The sequence below is a fragment of the Anser anser genome (genome assembly GCF_964211835.1).
Source record: "Anser anser genome assembly, chromosome: 12".
Lineage (NCBI taxonomy): Eukaryota > Metazoa > Chordata > Aves > Anseriformes > Anatidae > Anser > Anser anser.
The window spans coordinates 19,447,810-19,474,690 of NC_139733.1; the positions used below are offsets into that span (position 1 = coordinate 19,447,810).

Consider the following 26,881-nt stretch of genomic DNA (forward strand, 5'->3'; position numbering starts at 1 on the left):
CCATATGTGTTGTCTCTTTGAAATACAGTTGCTATAGCAGACCCTGCATGCATTTCATGTGATATGATCATATTCTATCCGTTCTGGCAGCTGAGAGGTTGCACAACTAAAATTGGCTGCCAGAAATTTTTGAAGATTCCCAGAACAAGTAGCTGTGCAAGAAATGCCTGGTTTCTACTGGAGCTGGCTGCGAGCTCCGTGCAGCCCGGCGGGACGGCCGCCGCCACCACGAGCCCTTCGGCGCTCGTCCCGATGCCCACGGGGGGCTCCCGGGGGGGCGCAGGCAGCGCTCTGCCCCTGCTCCAGTCCCACCCGCACCCATGCGGAGTCGGACGTAGCGGCTGGAGGGAGCATCGCGGACTGGCAGGGCCAGCATCAGGAGGACGAGAGAGGTGCAGGTGCGGGTGAGACGGTGCTAAGCCGGCAGCTCAGCAGATCGCAGCCTGAAGCGACATTTCCCGTGCCTTCGCTCTCAAGATTTTGCTCTTCCGCTTATAAATAACCGGCAGCAATAAAACCTAAGCATCAGATGAGCTTGGGTTTAAGATGCGGAAGGAAGGTTGTTTATAGCTCACGTTGGTTCTTGCTGCGTGCCTGCACCGAGCAGCCACTGCGCCTTCGGTGGGGTCCCGAGTCACCCTGCCTCTCCGCCCTTCCATGCTCGTCCCTTCCCACCTCGGCTCAAGCACACTCACCCCGTCCCTCCAAAGCCTCACCAGCACCCCTTACGCCTGACGGGGCACGCAAAGGACGGCTAGCTCCTTCCAGGAAGCACTAGCCCTCTTTCCTCTTACATGCCGAGCACCTGAAGCTCATTTGGAGACCCTTTGTGCAATTAATTTGCCGATGCCGGTTCAAGCCCAGCGACACCTGCCCTCGTTACGGCGGCACATCCCAGTGAGGGCGAGCTGTGGAGAGCTGTGCGTGGCAGCGCGGTGCCTCCACGCCTCTCCCAGCTTCGCCCAGTGCCCGCGGCCGCCCCGAGCCCGGCTCCTGCTGCCTGGGCACCCCACCACGGCCATGCAGCCTGCTGGTGGGGATGCATGGGGAAATTAATTTGACAGCGAAGTCGGTCCCACAACCCTCATCAGCACGGAGATTCACGAGCAGGCCTGTACATTAATAAAGCTTCCTGTGGGAGTAGATGTTGCCTTTGATTTGCATGTGAATTCAACGCTAGTGAAAAGTGCCAGACTGTCAGACATGGAGACCAAAGTCTCTTATCTTTCCAAAAGCTTCTGTAGCAGTTTCCCCACATTTCCTTAATCATCTGCCTTGTCCTCAACTTACTGAACAGGCAGTAGAGAGTAAAGCTGGACTCGGTTCAACTCCTGCTGCTGCCAAGTCCTGAAACAAGGGTGCCAGGACTGTTTACCGCTAGCCAGCAGCTCTGCTAACGTGGCCCTCTCCTCGCGAGCGAGTGCTCCGACATCTCCAAGCTCTTCTCACACATCCCTCGTGACTGCATCCGAAACCTACACCACGTGCGTGCGCTTCTGCAAGGGAACAATTGCTGGGGCAGCGGCACGGCAGCTCTGGCTTGTGCGTCCTGGCGGCTGCGGGATCGTTTGGGGACGGCAGGTAGGGACGCTGAGCGCCTCCGAAGCCGCACAGGCTCAGCATCCGCGCTGCTCCGAGTGCCTGCAAGCCCCATCACAGCTGCGCCAGGCTTTTGGAGCAAATACAGCCAGGCGCCAATCCCGGCCCCCAGCAGCTAATCACACCACATCGGCAATCATCCTTCTCTCTGCACAGCAATACCAATGGTAAATCTTCCCACTTACTGAAGGAAGAGAAAGAAAAGCATCCCCTGGCAAGCGCAGCTCCTGAGTGCCACAATTTTTGTGTAACTGCAAGACACAAACAATTTTTGGTCACTATCAATGCGGATTTCAAAAGATGACTTCGGTAAAAGGCTCGCTACCAACCGAGCCATCTCGATTCTGCTCTGCGCTACGTCTCAATGCAAGACGCAGTGAGTGAAGTCCTGAGCTGTTTTCTTATCCATTAGGAAATCGACCAGAAATAAGGAGATTTTCTTGCGTAAAACAGAACAGCAGAGAGGCAACTGAGATGCTGCATTTTTGAGACGTTATGCAAACTTGGAACGGTGTTCGGGAGCAAACATCGGGTGCCACCTAACCCAGGAAAAATGTTGACACCACGTTCCCCATGCAACGAATCCAGCTTCTTTCACCCCAAGCTGCTGCAGCCCCCAGAGCTGAGACACAGCAGCACCGAGGGGGAAGCCCCTCTGAGCCCTCTCTGCCTACGCTCAGGGAAGGAGCAGCCGCTCACTGCTTCCCAACTACAGAAGCACCAGGAAAAAAGAAAGAGAGAAAAAAGAAAAAAAAGTGATACGTCTGAGATGACCAAGACAATTTTATTGCAAGATAGACAGAACGCGACTTGTTTGCCCAGCTGTTGTTTGCCCAGAACATCCGGCACTGTTATCACTGAAGTTACTGGTGTAATTTGACATTTTCACGCAAGCAATTCAATCTTTCAATTTCACCATCCTCTTAAGGCGAGTTGTGCTCCAAGGGGGAAAATGCAGCACTGCCTCTGCCTTCAAATGACCAGGAACTCCTGACTGGGGCTTGGGGCTGGGAAAGAGAAACACACTGGAAAAAGAGGGTAGCGCTTTAAAAATAAAGATGCTGCTTAAATGCCATATACTTGCTTACGGTACTAGTACATAAGGAAAACAGTAACGAGATCCAGTCCTATGGAGCCTCTTGCTAACTTGTTCCACCGCTGGAGCCAGTGTAATAAGGCGGCGAGTCTCAAACTGTTTTTCCATCAGCCTACTTCTATTGAGGAAAAAGAGCTCAAGCCCCTCCCTTTCCATCTGCCGGAGCCGATATTAATATCAATCAGCTGCTAATGAAATACGAAGACCTGCAGCCGCTCCGGCCTGCCTGCAACATGAGGAGAAGCTGGTTTCTGCACCGCAGCTTCATCCCACCTGGGAGCACCGGAACAGCCAACACGGGGAACAGTGGAGAGGTGCGTGTTGGTGGCTGTGGGAAGACGAGCAGAAGACATGGGACTCCGCAGAAGGCACAGGTATACAGCAGAAGGCACAGGACTCAGCAGAAGACATAGGGCCCAGCAGAAGACATGGCACGCGGCAGAAACGCTGCCCTGACCAAGCCATGTCCCACGGGTTCCCAGAGCAGTTTGCAGCGCTCAGCTGCCACCAGAACGCAGAACCCCGTGCTCAGAAGTTGCGAGAAGAGCACCAATGAAATCCCAAGTGCTTTTTCAGATTCCTAAGGGTTTGGGGCCTTTCCAGGTGGACAAAGCTGCCCACGGGGAAAGCAACTTGAGGCAGGAGGAAGGAAGCGTTCCCAGGAATCAGACGGTCACACAGCCATCCGAAGTGTCCAGGCAGTACATCTGCACAGCCAACTTCATCATTATTTCAATTACGGACATTAAAAACCAGAATAACACAACAAGCAGAGAGAGATGAGACAGAAGGTATTTTACGGGCAGAAACTACCCTTGGATAAAACGTACCCCACCCCAGGCTGCCTAAGCGAGGCGCTCCGCATTGACCTCCAAGGAACAACCAAGCCCTGGCCGCATCCTGGCGCAGTCAGGTCCCTGCTCAGCTTCCCCCAGCCCGTCTCAGAAACACGGCCTCATGGCACCAGGCACGCTGCCCCCTTTCCAGTTCTTTTTCCCCGAGTTTCGCGGGGGCTTCGGGCACGAAGGGCCGGCAGCCAGCGGCCTCCCGCAGCGGAGGCACGGCCCGCCTGGCAGCAGGGCTCCTCGCTCCCATCCAGCCTCGCGAGACAAGTACCTTTGTTTCTCCCGTGTGGGACGAGGGGGGATTTAGACTCAGCCAGCAATTTCTCTTCTTTCTCAGCTCCCATCTGTCCTCACACCCCGCTCCACTCCACAGCTGCTCCGCGCGGAGCAGCGAGCTGCAGCTCCCAGGCTGTGACGCCCGGATGCAGCCGAGGCGCGGAGCTGCCTCGTGTCTCTCCCCCTCCTGCCTCCCCTCCAGCTCCCCTCCGCGCCACCCTCCTCTCCTGGAGCAGCAGATGTAGAGGAGCGGTGGTAGGAGGCAGACACGCAGGGGGAACTTACACGTTGGAGGGGAGCCCTGCTGCAGCTCTCCTCCGACAGGCTGAGGAGCCGAACGACGTGTGGAAAGCGGCGAGGAGCGGAGCAGTATGCAAAAAGGGGAAAAAAAAAAAAAGAAAAAAAAAACCTAGCGCAAAGCGACAGCAGTGGGTAGTGCTGTTCCTCTGGGAGGAACAGAACAGGGGGAGGTGAGAAGAACCAACTAGAGAGGATAGGAAAGGAACCAAAATGAAGAGGAGGAATGAAATGTAGAAGATGCAAAAAGGAGAAGCAGATGTTCTTGCAGCACTTGTTCCCTCCAAGATTCGTACCCAGCCCTTTCATCTTCCTCCAGGGCTGGGAAAGGAGCTGCTCGGTGCTGCCTCCCTGCCCCGCCACCCTGACCTCTGCTCCAAGCACCCGAAGGAGCCAGGGCCAAGAGCAGGCGCAGGTGCAGCAGGGGGGTGCAGCGAGGCAGGGGGGTGCTGCCTTCTGCCTGCCCCCCGTGCCTCGCGGGGCTGGCTCCCAAGGGGCTACCAGCCAGCTCCTCGACCCGCAGAGCTTCCACGGCGAGCCTGCCCTCGAGCCAAATGCTCGGCTGGCCCCGGAGGCTTTGCTTAGCCGCAGCAGACTCGGCCAAGTGACTAAGGGGTGATTCCCATGCTGGGAAAAGAGAAGGGACCTGGAGGACCACGTGTACAAGCCCCGACTCACATCCTGTCCCCGAAGTGACGGGGGGCAGGCTCGGAGCAAGGGAGCTGGCAGCGTGCCTCGTGCTGAAGCATCTCCTAGAATAGTTCAGTCATAAGGAAAGAAGATGAGGCTTTATTTTTCTTCCAGCAGGCTCAGTTTCCTTCCTCTGGAATAGATCCTGGCTATCAGTGGAGGAGATCCCCTCCAGAAAAAGGCACTGGAAACAGAAACCCTTTCTTCCAAACCTCCTGATGGAGCTGCCTGTGCCCCCATGCCGCTACGCGCCGTCCCCATGGGTGCTGAGGTTACTTCAGCCAGCAGGAGGACGAGCAGACCGGGTGCTCCTGCCCCGTCCCTGTCCCTGTCCCCACGGCTGGCGGGGCTGAGCTCGGTTGCGGGGACCAGCCCCACGCAGGGGGACAGCGCGGCTCCGTCTCCAAAACATCTGATTTTCATTTGGTAATTTATTCATGAATTCCACCAACCTGGGGGGAAAGGTGGCCGAGCTATTTTCTTCAAATACCACGAGACGCAAGCGGGGAGGAAGGGAGCAGACCGCGAGGGACAGTAGAAGAAAAGGTCAAATTCAGCGAATGCCCGAAACCTGGGAACCTCGAACCGGCCACGGCAGCGACAAAGGCTACAAAAATCCCATTCTCGAGGCACAAATGAAATCCTCAGGCAGCTGCGCTGTAAAAACACCTTCTGCCTCCTCTTTAAAAGAGTCACAGTCAACTCTCATCAAAGCCATTTAAAAAGCATCTGGCAAAAAGTTCCCAAACATTAAAAATGGCTCTCTTTATTTTGGCATGTCAAGATTCACAGCATGTAGCGGTCTGTACCAGCGAGAACGGAGGGATGGGCCAACACATCCTGGTAAAATGAGAAAGGATACAAATCTTGGCTCCCAGCGCAAACTGAACCAGAACTGAACTATGTCTGAGTGATGAAAAAAATCTTATGGGATTTCCAGCTCATTTCTGTAGGCTCGGGATCAGATTCTGAACTACTGTGTTTATCCAAAAGCGAACCAGACCTTTGAATATTTGGAGGACTATTCACTGCCGAGCAGCGTTTTTCTTGGATGTCAAAAGCACGGGAAGTTCTCAGATTTTTTAATGGAGAAGAGAGAAGAGGGGTAAGGTGGGGGGGGAGAGGAGGAAGAGCGCCTTTTTGTAGCTACGACGTAAATAGTACATGGCATACAGCTGCCTGAACGCTTCCCTGTGTGGTCAACAAAAGAGGGAACATATTTTAAGCTTGTTTTCCAAAGCACTGTATACACAAACCCACGTTTGCAGGCCCACGGAACGAAGCCCGTGACTGCGACTTCTCACCACGCGCCGCCGTGTGCTCGCCGTCGGGGGAAGGAAGGGAGCAAAACGTTGGGACAGCCCGAAATACGGCAACTGGCGCTGCAGATCCCATCCCGGCACGTCGCCTCTACGGCACAGCCGAACCCAGAATAGCTCCTAAACGCCTTATTTTAAAAGGCTCTGTTAAAGCAAAAATAGGCGAGGCTCAGACAGAGGCGACAAAAACGATTAGAGGCCTCGGCAGATACGGAGCGAGATTGATAAGGGTGGGAGTGTTTAGTTCAGTGAGAGATGAGTAAGAGGGGAGATGATAAAAGTACACAAATTGTGACTCGGCCTGAGAAGGTACATCTGGTGCTATTTGCCATTTCTCATAACGCACGAGAAAGGGGACATTCAACGAAGTCAGGAAGCAACAACAACAACAAAAAATTAGAGCAGATAAAGGGATTTTTTTTTTCCTTTCTTACCACACAACTCGTAATTACCCGCTGGAACTTACTGTCACCAGACAGCAGCAGTGCCAAGAGCGCGGGGAGGATGCAACGAGAGGATTAGACACTTGCCCAGATAGTAACGAGAGCGTTTACAGCTACCTTTGGAAGATAAAGATACAAATCAGGGTACAGACGTTGATGCTTCAGGGCGCGAGCCAACCTTTAATGGCTGCGGGTTAGGAGGAAGCCTTCCCCCGTGGACAGGTGCTGCAGCTCCCCGCACCGCTTTCTGCCCGAGGACAACATCCAGGGCTGGGGCACGGTGAGGTGCAAAGCCCTCCAAGCCCCCCAGCAGCCCCACTCCCCAGCCATTGGGGGCCGCGGCCCCGTCCTGGTCCCCAGGGGCAGCCTCCGGGGCACGAGGCAGCTGGCAATGCCCTCCAGGCCCGGCCCCCGCCCGCGTCACCTGGCCCCCAGCCACCTATTTCCTCTTTCTTCTGTGCATCACGTTTCGGTTTCAGGTCCGTATTTTGCTGGCCCTTCCTCTCCCCGCGTCCCGACTGCCATTTTCTCCTCCCTCCACACGACGCCCGCGGCTCCAGCCTCTGGCACCCGGCTGCTCCCCACCCAGCGCCGCCTCGTCCTCCCCGGGCCAACCGGGGACGCGCGCGGATGTCAGAGGCTTCGAGATGTCAGGCAAATCTTCTTTCCCTGATCTCAAGCGGCTCTGCGGAGGGCCCCTGCGTCCCCGAGGAGGAGGATGAGCCTTCCTCCCGACGCCACACCTGCGGGCAGCAGCAGGCAGGCGCTAGCGCAGAGCGCGGCGCTCGTAACCGCACTGGAGCTGACATGCGATTCGGAGAGACAAAGAGAGGGTTTGAAAGCAAGTCAGGCTATTAAATTTATACCTACCTGCACAATGCGAAACAAACCACATCTTGGTTTCCTTTCATGTGCATGACAGTCTTAACTTGTTTCTTTTAATCCTGTAAAAGCAGCTAAAGCATGCAACATGCTTCCCAGAGATGAGGCAAACCTGTATTTTACTTCCTGACAGTGATTTAGTTTATGGTTGTTTTTTTTTTTCCAGGGAAGATAATGAGCATTGTCCTGAGCTGGTATTACAAGGGAAACACTACACACAACGTGCTACACACCTGGCATTTAACGAAGAATCAAATGAAATGACACCGTCTCTAACGGGCTACATCCAGCTGCGACTCCTCACGCCGCACGGACACTAACGGCGGAGGAAAAAAGATCCCAGCGGCACCCAGTATCCCCCCAGAAGCCAGCACCCTTCGAGAAATGCAAAGAGCCTCTCATTTCGGCAGTCGTACCCAAAGTACGACTTGGGAGAGGGCTGTGGATACGCTGAGGCAGAAACGGCTACGTAATAAATCCGGCAAATCCAGAGGGCTGAGGCAGTAATCCATGGAAACATTCCACACAAGAGGGGTTTTTAAGTGCATTTAATTCCCAGCTGCAAACCTAATAAGCTTCCAGAAGGTGGAGACCACCGAGCACAAGGGGTTAATGGCCTTGCTAAAGAAAATGACACACATAATTTCCTTTTATCATAAAACAATACGTTTATTATTTTCTGTGTATCTGTTAAAGGGCACGGCCTTCTGAGTGGAAAACAAAACACAGCTTGGTCACATGTTTATTTGCTTCAGCTACTCCCTTTCCCTTCTGATAAATAATCAAACATGCCATCCAGAAAAAACAAAACCACTGAGCTGGGAAATTTGATGGTCATCAAATAGACTAAGATACCAAGAAAAGCAGCCCACTGTTCCCACAGTGAGTTTTCTGCCCCACACCTACACTAACATCTGAGTAAATAACTTCAGTCACTCTTTCCATTTTCCCCATGCAATTACTCCTACTGTTAAACAAATTGTCCTTAAGGCAGTTGCAAACACCATTTTTTTTCTGCAAAGTAGAACAACTTCTGAACATTAAAAAGCCAGACTAGCAATATATTTTAAAAATATGTTTGTTGTACTTGCGGTTTGGCTGAGCACACGGCTTGATTTCTCTCTCCCTTGCTCTCTTTTCTAGGAAGATGGGGTTTTACAGTTTAACGTTTTAAAGTGTATTTGGATCTCGGAGAGGCAGGAAAAGCCTCGAGGAGGACGGGTTTCTCCACGGGGCAGGCAGCACACTTTCCTCTCCCTCTCCTGTTTCGCAGGACACGAGTGCCACGAAGGCTCGCAGAAAAAGTTACCTGCTATTTTGGTGGGCTTTGGAGGGGGGGAGAGACAGCCGTGAAGGACCAAGTCGTTTTTTAAGTCGCCTGAACAGAAAGGAAAACAACCAAGCCTAGTGTCGCAACGTGGGTTAGCTACCCAGAGGATCTGGGCTACCTTCAGACCGGCCCTGAAGAGCACTCACGCACCAGGCACTAACACCGAAAAGCTGCAGCGAAAATCCCTCACACGAGAAGTTAACAACCATTCCCCGGCGTGAGCATGCCTTGCCTTTCCTTTTGTAGTAGCACAGGTCTAAACAATAGTAATATGAATGAGATAATAGCCATGCTTGTTTCAGCAGCCTGATTTTTATTAGCATGAAATTGGTACAAATATTAGCGAGGCTGCTTCGCAAAGCGGTGCCAGAGTCACGACGCAAACAATTTGAGGAAAACAAAACGAGACTCTGCAGGCTCACACCTCTCTCTCTTCCTCCCCAGAACAACAGCCACGTTGACTTTTTTTTTTGCCTTTTTTTTTTTGTTTGCCACTTTGTGCAAACGCGAGGGGAAGCCACGGCGCCCGGAGGGGACGGTGACCCACGGCCGCTCGCGCTCCAGAGACGGCTGAAGGCGACCGTGCCCTGCCAGGGGAGTCGGTGCTAGCCAGGGCTCTCCGAACCCGTGCCAAAAACCCACCCTTTTCGTCAACGCCGCAGTAAACAACCTGAAGCAGCGGCTCTTGCTTTAAACCTCGGCGTTCCCCTCGCCGAGCAGCCTGCCCCGGGGAAGGCAGCGAGTTAAAAGTTGAGCCCTGGCTGCGCGCTCCTTCCCTCTGCCCGCTCGCAGAGCGAATGAAGAGTTTAACAGAGTAAGCTCTTACTGTCTGCCTTTAGATTTCCGTCCTCTCGCTGGAGATGTGTTCTGGCTGTTTCTGTGAAGCGGGGGCTGAAGAATGGTAAAAAGATGTTTGAATAAACAGGAAGTGCCGTGCAGCCGGAGCGCAGGCTGGAGGGAGAAGGCGCTGGAGCACTGCCCTTCGCAGGCAGCCGCGGGAGGCTTTGCCTCCACAGTAGCGACGTCTGCTTTTATTAAACGACAAAGAAACCGCAAGAATTCCCGGGCTAATTCTTCGCCCGCGAAGTTGAGGGGTCGGGTGGGAGCTGGCAGGTAAACGTGGAGTTGGTTTTAACGCAGCGCGCCGAAACGGAGCGACCCTGCGTTATCAAACCCCCTGTCCTTCAGCAGAAACATGCAGAACTAATTACGGCCCCGGCCAGGGGAATGGCAGCGAAACGCACACCTCGCTTCTGCATCGAGGCGAAGTCCTATCTGCACACAGTTTCGGCTGGGCTCCGCTTCCCTGCCCTCCGCAGCGCCCCGACTTTCCCTTAAAACCGCCCTGTGAGGCTGGCCGGGCTTCAGAGCTTTTTTTTTTTTTTTCTAACTGCGTGAAGTGAAATATAAACAACCTCCCAAAAATGCAACTTGTCTCGGCCGCGGGACTCGCGTCCAGCATCTCGGCGAGCGCGCGCTTGGTGTTCAGGCAGATGCTTTCCCTTCTGCAGAGGCTCCTTCCCCTCCCCAAAACAAACCAGCTATTTAACTGGAGCCGACTAACTAACCGCCTCCCCAGCCCGCTATCAAAGCCCTGTCTTCTGTCATATCGGTGACACGACACAGATATTGTCAAGAAAAGTAAACTGGGGCTGGCACTCGGAGGCAGCTCGCGAGGGGCTGAGCAGCCGAACAGCCATATTCAATAAAAACGAGGAAGAGGATTCCTTTAGAAAATGTATCGCTGTTGTGGCAGCGCGCTGCTGCCGCTGAAGGGACTGATTTGTTATTTAGCGTGTAGTCTTGGACTGTCTGTCATTCTGGGTGCTAATGCTCTGCTAAAATAACTCATTGGGAGCTGTCAGTGGGATGTTTACATAGGCCCCCAATCTTTTCTTCATACAAGGAAATTTTTTACTGGAATTCATCTTCTTTTGATCTCGCATTCAAAGCAACAGCAGCTTGATAGACATGCAAGTCTGAAAGCAAATCCAGACGCTGAAGATAAACCGCCAGAGTATGACAGGCAGGAGCATCTAAAGCTTATAAAAATGAAGAGAACAGCATGTCGTCTGAGTATTACAATAGCAGAAATCAAGAGACATATTAGGTGGAACTGATCAGCCACAAAAACAGTTCAAAAGGCAGATCATAGAAACAGAAGACTAAGCCAGGAAAAAAAAAAAAAAAAAAGAGGAAAGATCTGCTTTGCACAGGCATCGCCTCCTCCCGAGTACCACAGCGCTCCCGCTCCGGCACGGACGCTGGAGGGGAACGACAGAGGAGGGTTTGGGCCGCCCCCACCAGCTCGGCACTCCTTACCTTAAACTCACCGATTGATTTGCCAAGCGTACGTTTCAATCGCACCTTACTCAAAGGGAAATAAAAATAGGATGCTGTGCCTCTTGAGGCTATAGCCCGGCCCTCCAAAACACCACAGGGGTTGGGAAGCGGGGCGTCCTCGTTAGGACACGTGGGAATTAACGCCCCGGCACGAGAGCCGCCCCGGCCTTCGCCTCTCTCACCGTTTTAGCTCCTCCGCGTGCCTGCTGCAGCGGGCTGGGTCCTGGGATGCTCCTGAGCCCTGCCTCTGCCGCCGGTGCAGAGATAGAAGTCCAGGAGGTGATTTTAGTTAAATCGAATTACGTGTGCCACAGAGCCTGCAGCTCCGCACCGAACGCGACTCTGGCCGGGAAACAATCGCTGAAAGTTTCTGTAGAAACCCATACATTTTTAATTCTTCTTCCCCAAATAAGCTTCTTATTCTAATTGAAGTCAGCAAATATAATGAAAAAGTAATTCTCAAACAATTTTGTACTTAGAGCTGTTTGTTAACAAACACCGAACGAGCAGCAGCGTTAGGTTAAAGGGCAGCAGGATTCCACATTATAATTTAGCCTGCGGTTATTTCTGATTAAGAACACCCTCCGGGACAGCAAAGCAAGATCTTCTTTTGCAGCAGGCAGGGCTTTTAAAATTAGCCTCTTCTGCATAATAAAACCAACAGGAAAACTGTGGATTTAAAACTGTATTAAGCAATTTGAAGTGGTGTAATCAGTTTACGTCTTGCTTTCTGCAAAACACGGTTCCTTGCCCAGTCAAGTTACAAATGTAAAAATGCTTCCTGGATTCTGAAAGTGTTGTAAGAAAGTCACCTTCTGTCATGCTTATGTAGCTATCTAATGTGCTAAAGGCTGATTATTTATCTTTAAACTGTACTAGTTTAATCTTTTAAGGTCACCACTAATCTGCTCCAACCTTTTAAAAAATAGCAGCTTTCAAGACTTACTGCTGGAATCGCTAAACTCCACGCCGAATGTCATTGTAACTGATCCATTAGCCAGGATGAGTGCAGTTTTACAATGTAAACACCACATATAAATCCCCACGTAAATTAGAAGAAAAATATGATCTCCACGCCAGGAGAAATGTTGGTAAATAAGACCGACACCGTATTATTTCACACAAACACCGCTCAAAATCCTCTTGCTGTTCCTCTCTCCTTCCTCTTCACTTCTCCCCCTCCCTCCCCAGTGCAAAACAGGCAAAGACTTGGGTATGATTTAAAGGATCATGAGGTGCTTTGCCTTTATCTTTCTTCTTTTGCAGCAGCAACTCCGCATGCCCCGCTGCAAAGCCTCACGACGGCATTTGGAAGTGGCTGCGAGTCCCAAACCCCTGGCAGATCATTTGTTTGGCGTGCTGCACAGTGGCCCTTCCATAGCCTTCTTTTTTCTTTTCCCCTAGACTTCTTCTGGACTTGAATGTCACAGTAGACCTTGAATGTGAAATGGCTTCAAGCTAATTGCTTTAATTGCTTGAAGATGTGCAGGCAGGTGAAACCCGATCCCCTTGGCCATTGTAGAGACCAGGAACAACACAGGAATGTTTACATAGTGGTTTGAGTTTAATAGACAGTAGAGCTGAGTTTCAGACAGCTAGCAAAAACACAGCTAATAGGTGACCTCTTAATGTAGTCCTCCTTTTTAAAAACAAAATACAATTTCATTTTATACAAGGCAATGTCCCCAAATGCCAAGGTTATCTGCTTGACTTTTTGAGTGAGCACGCACTGCGTTGCACCTGACATTTATACCAGAAACTCTATCCTGAATGCATTTTCTTCCACCTTAAAACAAAAAGCACTTTATGTGTCAGTCACCTTACAAACAGATTAGAGCTGGATGGGGTTTCCTACTAAGTGCTGTCATTTTAATTTAAAATTGAGTGTTTTTCAGCACCGTCGAACTCCCCTCGCCCTGAAAGCCCCCGACAGGGGCTGAGCCCTGAGCGCGTCCCCGCTGCAGCCCCCCGGCCTGGCACCCGCAGGAGCCCCATTGGCACCTCCTGGAAGGGCCAGGCCTGTTTCTGATGTCCCCGACTGCTTTTCCACGGCTCCCAGGACACTCACTGCACGCCGTGATGGAGCAGACTGGCCGCCGTACACTTCTGCAAAGGCGCAGTTGGGTTTCAGGCTCGGCACCAGTCGTGCAGCTCTTCCTCGGGCAAAATTCCTCCTGACTGAGAACTGAAGCACTGGGGTCACTGGGAATTAGGCTTGCTTTCCAAGAACCGTGAGGTAAGTAAAGCACACTTGAAACCAGCCAAAGGCTGGTGAGCAGGTATTGCAGAAGTGCAGAAAACAAAGTAGAAAAAGTGATTTTGGCAGAAGCAATAGCATAAAGGTATTTACTGTTGGTCTAGGCCAAAAAACAAACACTGAGAACAGGTAATACTCACTTTCCTGGCACAGGCACTTTGTGTTTTGTTGCCAACCCTAAAAAATGGTTAAAACTGCTTACATTGGATGGATATTAGCAGGGAAATGACATGTATCATCTCTCAGAGAAATAGGAACGAATAAACTAGCATTTATGTAGGAAGAAAAAAAGGGAAGAAAATTTGAGGAACAGGGATGGGAACAGCACAGGCGTACGGAGGCCAACCCAGTGCGTACTGGGTACAAACAAGAAAGGAAAACAAGGACCAAGCCCACATCCCTGCAAGCAGGGGACATTTCCACCTTGATCTTTGTAATTTTGCTTGGCAAGTTGCAAGTTCTCTACCACCCAGCTGAGTAAAAGCAAACCAGAGAAGGCGGGAGGCTGTTGGAGACACTTCTGGACATAGCGCGGCGCGCAGCAAGGCGACAGGCGCTGCTTGCCGTGCTCCACCTCGCCTGCTGTCCCCAATCCTCAGGAGCGAATGAGTACCCAATCTTAAATAATACAGAACAAAGGGAACAATGGGAGCTAGGAAGCAAGCCAGGATACTTGTGAACATGCCTCTTTCTACAGAGAGACAACCTCACGGGAGCACACGGACCCACAAAGTTGTCGCCCCCCCAGCCCGTCTCCGAAAAGCTCCAACCCCAGCAACTGTGGGTTTTCAATAGGGTTTTTTTTTTTTGGGGTGGGGGAAAAAAAGTTCCAAATTGAAAAAACAGTGTCAATTTAAAGATTTAGTATAAACTAGTTCAAGCCTGTGGGAGGAACACTAAGTGGAAAAAGTAAACACGGTCCCCCCGAGCAGTTCCCGTGGAAGCCGAGCACACAGCCAGTGCCTGGTACGGCGCGCTGCCCCGCGCGCTGGGGAGGTCAGCGCAGCTATGCTAAACTGACAGGTTCAGTTTACAGCAGGCCAGCACTTTGTTTGGATATACTGGCCTTGCTCACCGCCAGCTTAACAACAGATGGCTCGAAAACTTTCATTATGTTGCACAGGGCTGCACTGCAAACAATCGCCGAAAACTGTGAAAAGTTTAACTCTCTGCGAGCCGCGCGGCGCAGCGCCCGCCTGGCCAGGCGGCCGCCGTGGGCATGTGCGCCTTTAAATTAATTAAAGCAGGATGGGATGATTAATCATACCTGCGCGTGAGCCCGGGGATGCCTGAAAAAAGCACCCGCGATTTGACAAGGTCAATTCAATAAAAGTAGCATTCCAGAAGAAAATGGACTTTGACGGATGGCAAAGCTGCATTTTAAACCTTCCTCGAGCCCGTGGCGTCAGGAAAGTTGGGGAAAGTTACCGCACAGATCCCCTGGCAGGGCTCGTCGGGAGCTTTCTGGCGAGTGTCCCTCCACCTCCAGGAACAGAGAGTCTTTCCCTCGAATTTCCACTTGCAACTTTCGCACTCGAAGGCGAGAGCAGGCCGCTGAATAATCTAACATGCAGATCTGAATGCGATTTACCCAAATCTGTGTATAATTTAAATATTCATTAAACTGATTCGATTCATATGCACCCTAATATCTTTTAACGCTCTAAGGCAGGTTATAAATGCACCTTCCAAGGTTTAATTCAATTGACAATCTTACATACATCTCATCACCGGAATTACATTATTTTATATTATTCAAGAAACGAACAAATCTGTTTTCCACAAATGTATTTTAAAAGCTACTCTTTCCTGTTATTGAAAGAAAATTGTGTTTATTACTCCTTTAGCATAGTGTAAACTCATAAACGTCAACAGAGAGTACAAGGAAAACTGTCAACTAAATATTGTTTCCTTCATGAGCTGCTCTTCCAAGTCAATTACGCCTTTCAACTTCTGGGGCATTGTATGATAAACTGGCAGTAAAAATCATTCACATTAATATACCATGGTGCCTTGCCTGCAAAAGGTAATTAAAGAAGTAAATGACTCATAAGAATAGACATATTAGCTGCAAAATGAAAGGCAACTGAGCTGCCACATGAAAATATGTACCATTAAGATACTGCATTTTCATATTCCTGTAATCAGCTTCAGTAGACTAATGCTTATTTAATCCAGTTCTCTGCTAAGTCCATCAACAACTGTTTTTTGCTGTTTTCTCCTTGACTGAACATTATGTGCGCAGGTTTGGAATAAATACTGCAATAAGATTTTTGCATAGTCAATTGAAGAACAGGTTTTTTATCTTTTAAAAACTATTTTTCTTTCTCACCAAGGGGAATGCAGCACGGGTTACCACGGGAGCCCCCATTTTATGGGGTGCTTTCAGTGCCAATACGCTCCGAGTGAAACATACACCCCGTGCCAGCGCCCACCATTTGGATTCCAGAAACTATTAGCAGGAAAAACAAGGCTAACGACTCCATCTTCCAACCTTCCTGTCCCTCCCGTAGGAAACGCTTGGCCCTGTTAATGCGGATTTTCATTACGGTTAGAGAAAATGGATTGGTTTTCCCTTCCTCGAGCCCTGGAGGCGAGGTGGGGGCACGGCTGAGATGGAGGGAGGATCCTGAGGGGCATCAGCCCCATAGGCAGATCCCGCAGAGGGCCAGGAGCCCAGCCCGAAGCCCGCTGGGCACCATCCCACCCCGCTGCGAGGGCAGTGGGTGCACCGTGCTCAGCACCAGCTCGCTCCTGGTTTTGGGAAATGGCATTTGCCGGGAGCTGAAGATGCACACGGGGCACCACCACTGCTCTGCGGCCGTCCCACGATTAGAAGAAGCCTTCTGGTAAGCGGGTTCTGCCCTCCGCTTCCCAAGGGGGCGGGAGCGAGACGGCGAAATCCAGAGAACAAAGTGCGCTGTCTCCGTCCTCCAAAATAACACCCTGTGAAACACTCCAACATTTATAACTCATCCTGTCTGCGAGCAGTAATTAAAATATTCTTTTCATCACAACAAAGCTCTGTAAGGCCAAGATCCAAACTGCTTTTGACTGCACAGCTCCCACAATTATTTCATTTTGTGAAGTATGGGGTGGGGTTATCCCAGCATCTCAGCTATCACTGTGGTGCGACTGTTGACAAATGCTGACTTTTCTAAATGGCAGCCGCTGTGCGTGTGCAATCCATCCTTTATTTATCGTGCCCGACAGAGGTTTATCCTTGCAAAAAGAGATCTTTCAATAAAAATCTTAACGCGGTGCTTTGGAAACCGCACTGTGTGTTGCTTATTTATCACTATCGATACGAAATCGCCTAAGACGTAAGATGTAGGATCAATCATTATTTAAACTGTATTATTGCTTCTCCATTTGAGCAGACATCACTTTGTACCCACAATTAATGAGCTCTAGTCCTTTTTCTAATTAAGGAACAAAGGTTCTTGTGTGCAGAGTATAGAGTGACACTGTCTAGAGAACACACATTTAAATAGAAGAGAATCCTTCTAATTACCTTAAAATAGGATTTTTAATATCCAGGAGCATAATAGGATCAAGAAATTAGAGCATTTCCAAGAGCATTTACAAATAAGTCATTACAAAACACTGTTAAAAGGTAATAACGTATCCCTAAAAATAACGGGGCCTTACGGAAACCAGCACCTAACACTTCTGTATTTCTGTAATTAATCTCTGTGCATTGATAGAGTGAAAATGCAATCCAGAAATTATTTTATGTATGTGTACACACAGAGACGAATCCAAAAAAAATAAAGAGGAATCAGCTACCAGGCATAAAATACTTCAGATCGTGCAGATTAGGATCCAAACACATAATTAAGAAAGTCAGACAAGTAACCTCGCTTTCTCCAGTAATTAGGGCTGTTAGAAATAGGATCCTGTCTCTGAAAGTGGTACGAATATACCGCACTACTAAATAACCTGCACTGCTGGGAAAGTATACTTGCTATCAAGGGCAAAGCTGCTATACACTGAGGTAACAGTAAATGACAGACTGTTGTTCAAGTCCATTAGCTGCTATGTGATAGGAGCACATTCACTAGCACACGACCTGTGAAAAATCTTAGATCTCTTTAAATCTTTGAATTGGATTGCTGCATTAATTCTTAAGAACTGCAATCCTTCAACCAAGTCAAATTACCCTCATTAACAGGGGAAAAACTGCCTCTGCAATAAGTTTAAAAAAAAAAGATATTTATTACCTATAATCACTTTCACGTACTTCACCTGGGAGTGTGACAAACCGGGACAACAACTCGGGAGGCTGGCACCGGTGGCACGGAGGAGCCGCGCCGTGCCCGCAGAGCCCCCTGTGCGTGCACGCTCCTGCGCCGACACGCGGCGTAAATAAATGTGCTTCTTTGGGGGAAAACCTCAATGAATGTTCTAAGAAAAGAAAAAATCACTAAGAATAAGCATAAGCACTGAAGCGATCTGCGTGTGTGCCACTGAAATAACCGCAAAAGAGGAGGGGAAATTCTTCAGTTATTCAAGGCTTGATTAGAACACTACTTCGTAATTAGGCGTGTTACAAGTATTGTCATCAACCAGAAAATTCATGTACTAACTAAAAGGTCTCAGAAGCTGGCTCTAGCCTTCTATTCATTAACAACATCTGCTATTAATGTTTAACCCTCATAAACATGCACAAAACGTTCAGCATTCAACAAAGATTAAAAATAAATATTTTGTTGTTCTATTTTATCCTCGCGGTGATCTGCGCAGTTCTGCGAATATCACCGAGAGCTAAACCGGCCATAGATAACGGAAAAATATTTGTGCTTTGTCGGAAAGAAGATATTTCTTCCTCCACTCACTGCTTCCCTGCGCTTCATATGTTACAGCTACCGAGCCGGGCCAGAGCAGCACAATGAACAGCAACAGAGGCGCGCACACGGACAGAGACGTACACACGGACACGACGGCATCAGCCATACATCGCGAAGATAAGCCTCCCCAGAACAACCTCCAGGTTTAAATTTTAATCTTCATTTTTCATTTTTTTTAATAAATTTCATTTTTTTCTACTTTGGAAAGGAGCGTTCCTGGGCGAGAGAGGGTCACTGCGAAACGGGGAGCCGAATGGGTCGGGGGTCTGGGAGCGAGAAACGGAGCGTTTCGCCTCCATTTTACTGCTCCGAGTCCGATGAGAGCCCTGATCTCGCCGTCAGAGCCGACTGGGCAGATCTCTGGAAGAGCCTTTGGAAAGACTCGTTTCCACCACCGTGGTTTTAATGTAAGCATAACAATCTGCTTGCGCAGGCTCATTTACGGCACTGAGACGGAGCCGAGCGGCGAGCTGACGTGACCCTCTGGCGACCGCCAGAAACCCCTACCACCACCCCGGGGTCCCCGTCCCCGTCCCACAGACGGGTATTGGTAGCACAGACCCTGTCCCCATCAAAGCCACCACCGCTGCCGACACGCGGGATGAAAGAGGCCTTGACTCGACCTGCGCACGCTGCTGGTGCTGGCTCGGTGCAGCTGAGCCCCGCGGAGGCGGCGGTGCCCGAGCCGGGCGGGCCGAGGCGCAGCCCGCAGCGACCTGCCCGACCTAGCTGCGAGCTTCGGGACCACCGAACTGCAGACCGAGCCACGGCGGTAACGAAAAACGCAGCTCTTTTTGTCTTCAAACATGACATTCATGGCGGATTCGCTGTCTGCATGTTGCAGCGCGCTCTATTCTTAGCACCGTGCCTTTTAAAGTTAGGCCCATTATTTTCTACGGTGTATCAAGATCAGTATGTATAACATATGCCATATTGTTGACACTTCCCTGGATGTACTGCATGCCATATGCCTAAAGCACTAAAAGGGGTGATGAACAGAGTGGCAATACTGAAAGGAGAACAAGATACACCGAGCATGTTGAATGAATTCAGTTATATAATTCAGCCAATAAGGGTTTCCATACATTTAACAATCTTTTTTTTTTTTTTTTCTTTTCTCCCTCCCTTGTATAAAAATGCATTTAACAACTTTCCGCTGCGAAAAGTTAGCACGCTGGACACGTATTCAAAGCAAACATTTAATCACGGTGGGCCCACCAGGTCTAAAAAGTATACATGTAAAGATAGATCATATATAATCACACCGATAAAACAAACAAAAAAGGCCGATTCATACATTTTAGCAATAAACTAAAAAAATAAAACACAGTTCTGCTCCTGCTTCTCCTTGTCCTTTATTTTACCTTCCATAAATCTACACCCCAAGTCCCATTGCTAGAAGTAGGGAAGATGTCATCTTGCCCATCTTTAAAGGTTTATTTACTAGTTTCCTCACTAAGAATTATTATTCGAAGAACCCAGAAACTAATGCTCTCTTACACTACAGTATTTTTGTCCAAATCTTCTGGAACGGATTATAAAATTGAAATGTAAGTAGGAACACAGCAGAGCTATATTTATAACACGAACGCTGCTCTCCAGCATCTGATACATACACATGTGTATCCTCATTTCTATGCAATCCCTCTGCACACTCTAATGGGTACACTAGCTGCAGCCTCGTCATTAGGGAAAAAAAAAAAGGCACCAAAAAGGAACTGACTCATCACCGAGAACAGTTTTGACAGCACTTGCACGCAGAGACCTGGCAGGAAGGTTCGAGCTGTTCGGTTCACGGCTTGCGACCGACTGCAAGTGACATGCCCCGAGCCGAGCGAGCAGCCGGGAACAACAACACCGCGCAAACTCTGCGCAGCCACGGGCTGCGAGCCAGACCCAGACCCGGCCTCCACGTTCAGCTGCGTACCTGCGGGCAGGGAAGGACGGGGGATGGCTGGGGAGCAGGGACTGCTACGGGCAGCTCCTAAAACTCCCCACCGCCGAGGGGAGAGGAAGGAGGATTTCCGAACCGCACGGCGTGTGCGTGGGGCATGTCCTGGGGGAGCATCCCGCCTGCCATCGGGCGCTATGGGACGTGGACGAAGAGGGATGCAGGAGGAAAGGGATGCGGGCACAGGAGGTCGCTCTCCTGGTGCCCCTGGAGCACGGCCGCCCCGCACGGGCACGCCGCTCGCGCTCCGGAGCTCACGACGCCACGCGAAGCTGAGGCGTCCCCAGCCTCTGTCGTTACTGCCACCATCCACCCACAGGCAACGGATCAAAGGGGCTCCGGGAAGATAAGGGGAATCCATTTTAATTTCAAAACATGAAAATTCCGGCACGGGAGATCACTAAAAAGGATTAGCTCTGTTATGTTTCAGTGGTGTGTTGAAGGGGAATGTCGCGTTTTAAATATATATGTTTGTATTTATTTGAGTAAGCATTAGCAGTATAAAGCAACGCAAGAGGAACATGGGATTATTTGTTAAAGTGCAAGGCAGAATCCTCTTTGTGAAAAACATCAAAGAAGAAGAACACATGCTGATGTTTAAGAACAGTCTATGTCTAATACAGAACATCACAATTCAAAAATCAAAAAACAAAACAAACAAAAAACCTTGCTTCACAATTTTTTTTTTTTCTTAGAAACAAACCTTGCATCCCCTGCTGACCGGGAATTAGCTGGCGCTGCCAGCTGAAAGCACTGGTCGTACAACCCACCAGCGAGTACCGGGATAAAAAATTATATGCACGAATTGCACTGTCCAAATTACGGAAGTGGAAGGTTTTTGAATGGAAATGCTTGCACCTCATCAGTGCTAGGCCAGAAGGTAAAGGGGAACATATGCCCCACAAAACGTGAAAGGAGTTAGGGGGCTAAAATGTATTCCTGCGTGAACTGCTAGGGAAATACGGCTTGGCTTCCAAGCCGTCGGTGCGTGCAGGGTGGTGCTGCAGGTGCTTGGGCACTCGGTGCCTATCGGAACCTGCTTAAGGCACCCAGCCCCAAACCCACCCCCCGACCCTGAGCCTCTCCTGCTGGCAGCACTGCCGCAGGGATGCGCACACCTTTGGGAGAGGGAGCACAAAGTGGGACAGAAAATCCTCCCCTCGCGGCAGCCCCACCGGTGCGGGTACCCTCACAGGGTACCAGTGAGCTGGCATCGCCGCCTGGCAGCAGGGGGTTCGTGCTGTCAGGGCACGACGCTCAGCACGGCAACGTCAGCGCTGCAGAAAGCCTTTTACCTTCTGCTCTCTGCCCCAGGGCTGGCGCAAGCCGGGCATCAGCCGGCTTTCCGCTAGCTGCTGGCTGCACGGGTTTGCTGATGGACCTCATCCTTGTGGACTACCGTGCACGTGGGGAAGTCACCACTTGATGCTGGCACTAGAACTCAGCCCTATCTGCAGAGGTTCTCCAGAAGCCAGGTGGAGACGCGAGGACTGTGGCCGTGCCAACATGCCCACGGTCCTTCAGAATTAGCTCCACGTAAGGCGAGAAAGGCTAACTTACACGGCTAATTAAAACTTCTCTGTTTGTGCTGAAACAAACAAACAAAAAAACCACCAAGAAAACCAATCCCAGGCACGAGCAACAAAAACAAAAGTAAGAAAAAATCCCCTAACCCACCCCGCGGTGAACTTTGCTTCCTTCTTCTCGCCGTGCCGGTGACGTTCGCAGGAGAGCTGAGGGTAAAAGGGCATCGCTAACATGGCAGCTATTTAATTCCACCCGGCAGATCCCCGAGACCTGTAACGAGCGCCTGCTTCCTACCCATCAGGCCATTAATCACCGAGACTCCTAAAAGGTTCAATTCATGTGCCCACTCAGAGAGCTCATGAGATGCCTGATAGTCATATGTCATTTGAGAAGGGAACAAAACTGTATTCTTTTCTGAGCTGATGGAGCTCCTATTACCAAGAGACTCCCCCCCTTGGGAGCAACCAGAGGAGAGAAATGAAGGAGAGCTGACTCAAAGCTCTGCCTCGCGGAGACACGGAATTGATGCACAAGGGGAAGAGCTGCGGGGAATCTGCCCCTGCCTCTCTTTTCCCAGTAACCCAGGGAATCAGGGGGATGGATTTGGAAAGTGGTGAAAAATCTTCGTTACGCGGGATCCGCCCCGGACAGAGGGGCTGCCCTGCGGCAAAGACTGCCCTGCTCCTCGGCTGAGAGCAGGGCAGAAACAGAGCAGGCTTTGGCATCTTACAACCCGAGCGCTCGAGCTGGGCAGGACTGATGAACCTCGCTCCTCTTGGGGAGGGAAGGGACCCTGCACCCAGCAAGGCGACGCCGATGTGCCGAGTATGCTTGTGGGTCCTTTGCTTCGCTCCACGTCCATCGCTTCAAAATCACGACCCTGACCTGCCCGTTCCCCTAAACGCCCGGGGCCTGCCCAGCTGGGAGACAGCCCCAGCACCCTGCCAGGCACAGCACCCCCGGGACCAAGCCCAAAGGCACTGGGGGGGTCCCGGTGCCGGGGGGAGCCAGGCTCCGCTCCTGGCACGGCTGCACTGCACGCTGCGTGCCCGCAGCGGGGTGAAGCACGACGCATGCATCGGCTGACAGTGCCATTTCCTGGAAATGACAACTGAAAATAAAAGGGTACCAAAAAGGGAAATATAAACTTTTGCAGCTTTAAAAAAAAAAATACGGTCATATCTCTCTGCAGTTGGTGGAAAATCAAGAACAAACAAGCCTCCGTTTATCTTCTTGCTGGTTTTCTTCATTTAAATACTGCTCTAACAGATAAACTAGGAGATAATGCAGACAAAAATATAAAAACCTAAAGATACCTCTGCAATTATTTCACATCACCATCAATTTTAGAAATGTTACCCACGTTCCTTTTTTCCCCCCCCTGCAAAATTCAGCAGTGACGCTTTTTTCCTCGAACTAGGTAGCGAAAGCAAGTTTCAGCCAGGCTGGCACATCCACAGCCGCGTGGTGCTTTATCTTTCTCACTGGCACCTTTTGATCTCCGAGGCTTTGGAAACACTAAGCCGAACTGATCTCCTGCTGTAATTCATAATTACCGATTCACAGCATTTTTCAACACTCCGTACATCCTGGCCTGCTGCTTAGGAGTTAGCATACAATAGAAAAATGCCGAAATTTGTTAGCCAATTGAGATGTTCTCAAAAATTTTCCCCCTCCTCCAGGGTGCTACAAAAACCATACTGAGCTGCTGCTGGTACCGGAGAGCCAACCCCAGACATGGGGCATGCAACACCAGAAGCAATAGTCACGAACAACAAACATACGAGGAGTTCTGAATGTTTAAAGGAAGAATTTGACACAAAAAAAAACCAAAACCTTTTCTCTGCTTGCTTACTGAGCATAACTAAGCTCCAACACTTTCTGGTCCTCTCCTCATTATAATCAGTGGATTTACAAATTGGTAAATCCTTGCACTCAATTTTTGGTGCTGAAAACCAACAAACAGAAAAGAAAAAAGAGGTGTTCCTTTTAATCTTTAAGCAGATGTAAGATACCTCTACGGAAATGTTTCAGTCCTTCACCCACAGGTCCCACTTAACAGGCTCGTTCAATTATTTTTCGCTAGGACATTTCATCAAGCACGTTTCTCTGGTTTTTTTGCACACACACGCACGTTCCACGAAGGACGATGGTAGGAAAGCATCCGAAATACCAAGATCCCACCGAAATAGCCGACTAACGCTGCCCTACACGTCCTCCAAAGCACCACGTGCACGGACAGACCAGTCTCACCCCAAAATGCCAGCCCTGAACACTCCTCAGACTTTGGAGAAGTCCAGGTTCAGATCCACATCCACGTTTTGCATCTCAGGTTTGCATCTAAACTAAATAGAAGGATTCTCTTGACTTCTTCCAAAGAATAGTCTTTTAAGACATAAGACTCAAGAACCAATAAAAAAGGTAATTTAACAATATCTCTAGTGTGTCACCAATCATTTAAAGGGCCTTGAGGCTGCTGCATTCCCACTACAGTACAGTAGCTTTGCCACCCTGCTGGTTTTCAATTGACACCCTTTGTGTTGATATTTTTTTCCAACCGAAGCCTGATGGTGTGTTTTAAACTTGCCCCGACAGCTGACGTCCTCGGCCGGTGCCACCGCTGCGTCCCAGCGGCAGCTCGGCGGGCAGGGCCGGGGCCGGGCACGGCTCTTCCCGAGCCTCCAGCAGTGGGGCAAGGGCTCCTCGGCTCCGCATCGGCCACGGTGCAAGGCTCAGAAAGGGGAGCAACCTGAATTTCGATGGAAGAAGCCAAACGGGGGGAAACAAGGAGGCTCCTGGTCAGGATCCCATAGCGCTAGCGGTGCTCAGTAATTCACCAGGGCATCCACCGCGTGCCGGCTGATCCAACCCATCCTTTAAGGAAAAGCAGGAAGAATTACCTCGAGGATGTTCCATCTGTCAGAGCCCGAAGACAGCTCAAAAGAAGGAGTATCTGAGCCAGGGTGCGAGCAGGACTGCCACCAGCGCGGCCCCGCAGCCCAGGCGGCACCCAGCGGCACGCCAGCCCTGCCCGCAGGGCCCCATGGTGGGCACGGCTCCTGGCGAGGGGCTCCAGCTTCACCTGCGGGTTTCTGCACGGCCACTACTCGGCCCAACCCACCGTCCCGTCCCCCGCCTCTCCCTTCTGACCCACAACAGCAGCGGGTGTTAATTAACAGAAAAAAGAGACGGGGAGGAAGCGGGTGGAAGACCACCTCTTAATGCACGCTTACCTGCTGCAAGTGAAATTAATACCTGTGAAAAATAAACTCCTTCAGAAAGTTTTCCTTTGCAAATACCCATAGCATAGCGTGCCACCCACTTCAGTAATACGTTTTCAAATGGATAACTGCTAAATGAACGTATCTGCTAAAGGAATCAGGTTTTGTGCACTCCAAGGTTATGTGTTTAACAGGCTTCAATACTTCAATGAAAAATTGAGGTGGCAATGATTTGCAGACTAAATTAATGTTAAATACTTCAAAGAACTGGACAAACAAGTCAGCAGCAAAAATTTTATGGGTTCACTTCCTTCAAGGGAACTTAAAGAGCCAGCATTTTATTGCTGTGAATTCTAGTCACTCCTTTTACCCCTCAGCATCTGTTTGAAATATGTAGTAGACAATTGCTTTTTTGGCTCTGACTCAGGTGGTTGAAATACAGGACAAACAGACTACTGTATATAAGCTTTCCTCCAGCAATGAAAATTTTTATTAACTCTCTTGCATAGCAAACTCGGCTGCCTAGCTTCCAATCCCTATAGAATCATCAAGGAATGTGGCTAGTTATTAATTCTGGTGGTCAAGCGTGGGGTGGATACGTTGGGGCTTGTCTGCAGCGTGTAACCTCACATTTCAGAAAAAGAAAAAAAAAGTACAGAGGGAGGGAAAAAAATAAATGAGTTCTGTTTAGTTCATCATTCACATGTGTAAAATTCCAAGCTAAATACTAGCTCTGTGCATAAATATGTCAGCCTTGTCAAAAGCTCCAGCCAAAGAAAACACACCCGTGGTGGAGGGGTGCAGAATTACCCTCAGAGCCACGAACTCGCCCCACCTTCAGTCACCGTGTCAAACGCGGGAGTTTTCGCACATAGGTGCTGCACAAAACCCACCTGCGAGCCCTGCTGAGAACCTCTCTGCTCGCCCCACCCAGCTGAAGGACCGGGGGAAAGAGAGAGCACAGATAAAGGTGCATAAAACGGAAAGGAAGCCCTTGATCCCCAGGAGACCTGCTTTATTTAAAGGGATTCTCTGGCCACTTGCAATCCCTGCACTCATTACTTGACTTCTGCATCCACGACACTACCTATTTATACTTGTTACCACTTCTGCAAAGCTTTTGATCACCGAGAAACGATGCGAGATGGTTTCCAGCGTTTAGAACTGTCTTTAAGTTGTGGTTATGGTCTAATTTGAGCAAATTTTTGGCTGTTGTGGCGCACTACGGGTTGCTTTGAGCCTTGTGTTGCACTTCTAGTGTCATAAATAACTAATAGCAGTGGTCAACGTTTTAAAATAAACACTTGCCACAACCTCCTTTTTATATTTTCTATAGAAAATACCTCCAACTGACTGACATCCCACTGCTCTGTAGCTACTACCAATTTCTGTATTTCTAGTGGATACTTAAATAGTAGATTATTAAAGGGCTGGACTTTGTTTAAAAGTTCCCCTTCAGTTTTGCTCTGTGTTTGAGAAACAAGGCAACAGTCTAGAGCTAGCAATCTACAATCTCTATTTACAGAGGCCAATTTCCACACCAATGAATTCAGCAGCTGAAGTGAGCCTGCTGCCCAACGTCACAGATCAGGGAACGTGACAGAGAGGTCCGATCTTCTCCGCTATTTGCGAGACGATGCCTGGGAAGAGCCAAAAGGCATCAATGACGGGATATCACACCGTCCTCTATCGTGACATGTCCCGTGACTCTAAATCTCCCTGGTCTGATACACCACAACACAAAGCACTGTCCCCATACTGTTTCCGGGCCACCACCAGGTCGGTGTCTCCTTGACCGTTCGTCTCTCTTCCAGTTTCCCCAGGGGACAGCCCAGAGGAGGACGCTTCTCATCCCTTCCCTCCAACTGCAGTTGCTGAACGAGAAGAATGCAGCTTGGCTCTCGTCTGTCCCGTTTCTTACTGCTGGTAAAAAGCTGCGTTCCCTTCCAGCTCCC

At 50.0% G+C, this 26,881-nt stretch overlaps 1 protein-coding gene across 25 annotated transcripts in view; it reads right to left on the reverse strand.

The window, feature by feature from the left end:
* FOXP1 (forkhead box P1) overlaps positions 1 to 26,881 on the reverse strand; it is a 384,604-nt gene that overhangs the window by 112,405 nt on the left and 245,318 nt on the right. The window contains exon 1 of one of the 25 annotated variants that reach the window (XM_083795628.1): positions 9,604 to 16,861. The exons of 21 other annotated variants lie outside the window; for them this stretch is intronic. The gene's annotated coding sequence lies outside the window, so the exon portion shown is untranslated. Of the gene's footprint in view, positions 1 to 9,603; positions 16,862 to 26,881 lie in introns of those variants that run through there. 3 more of the 25 variants (XM_083795626.1, XM_083795635.1, XM_083795630.1) reach the window with 3 other exon arrangements.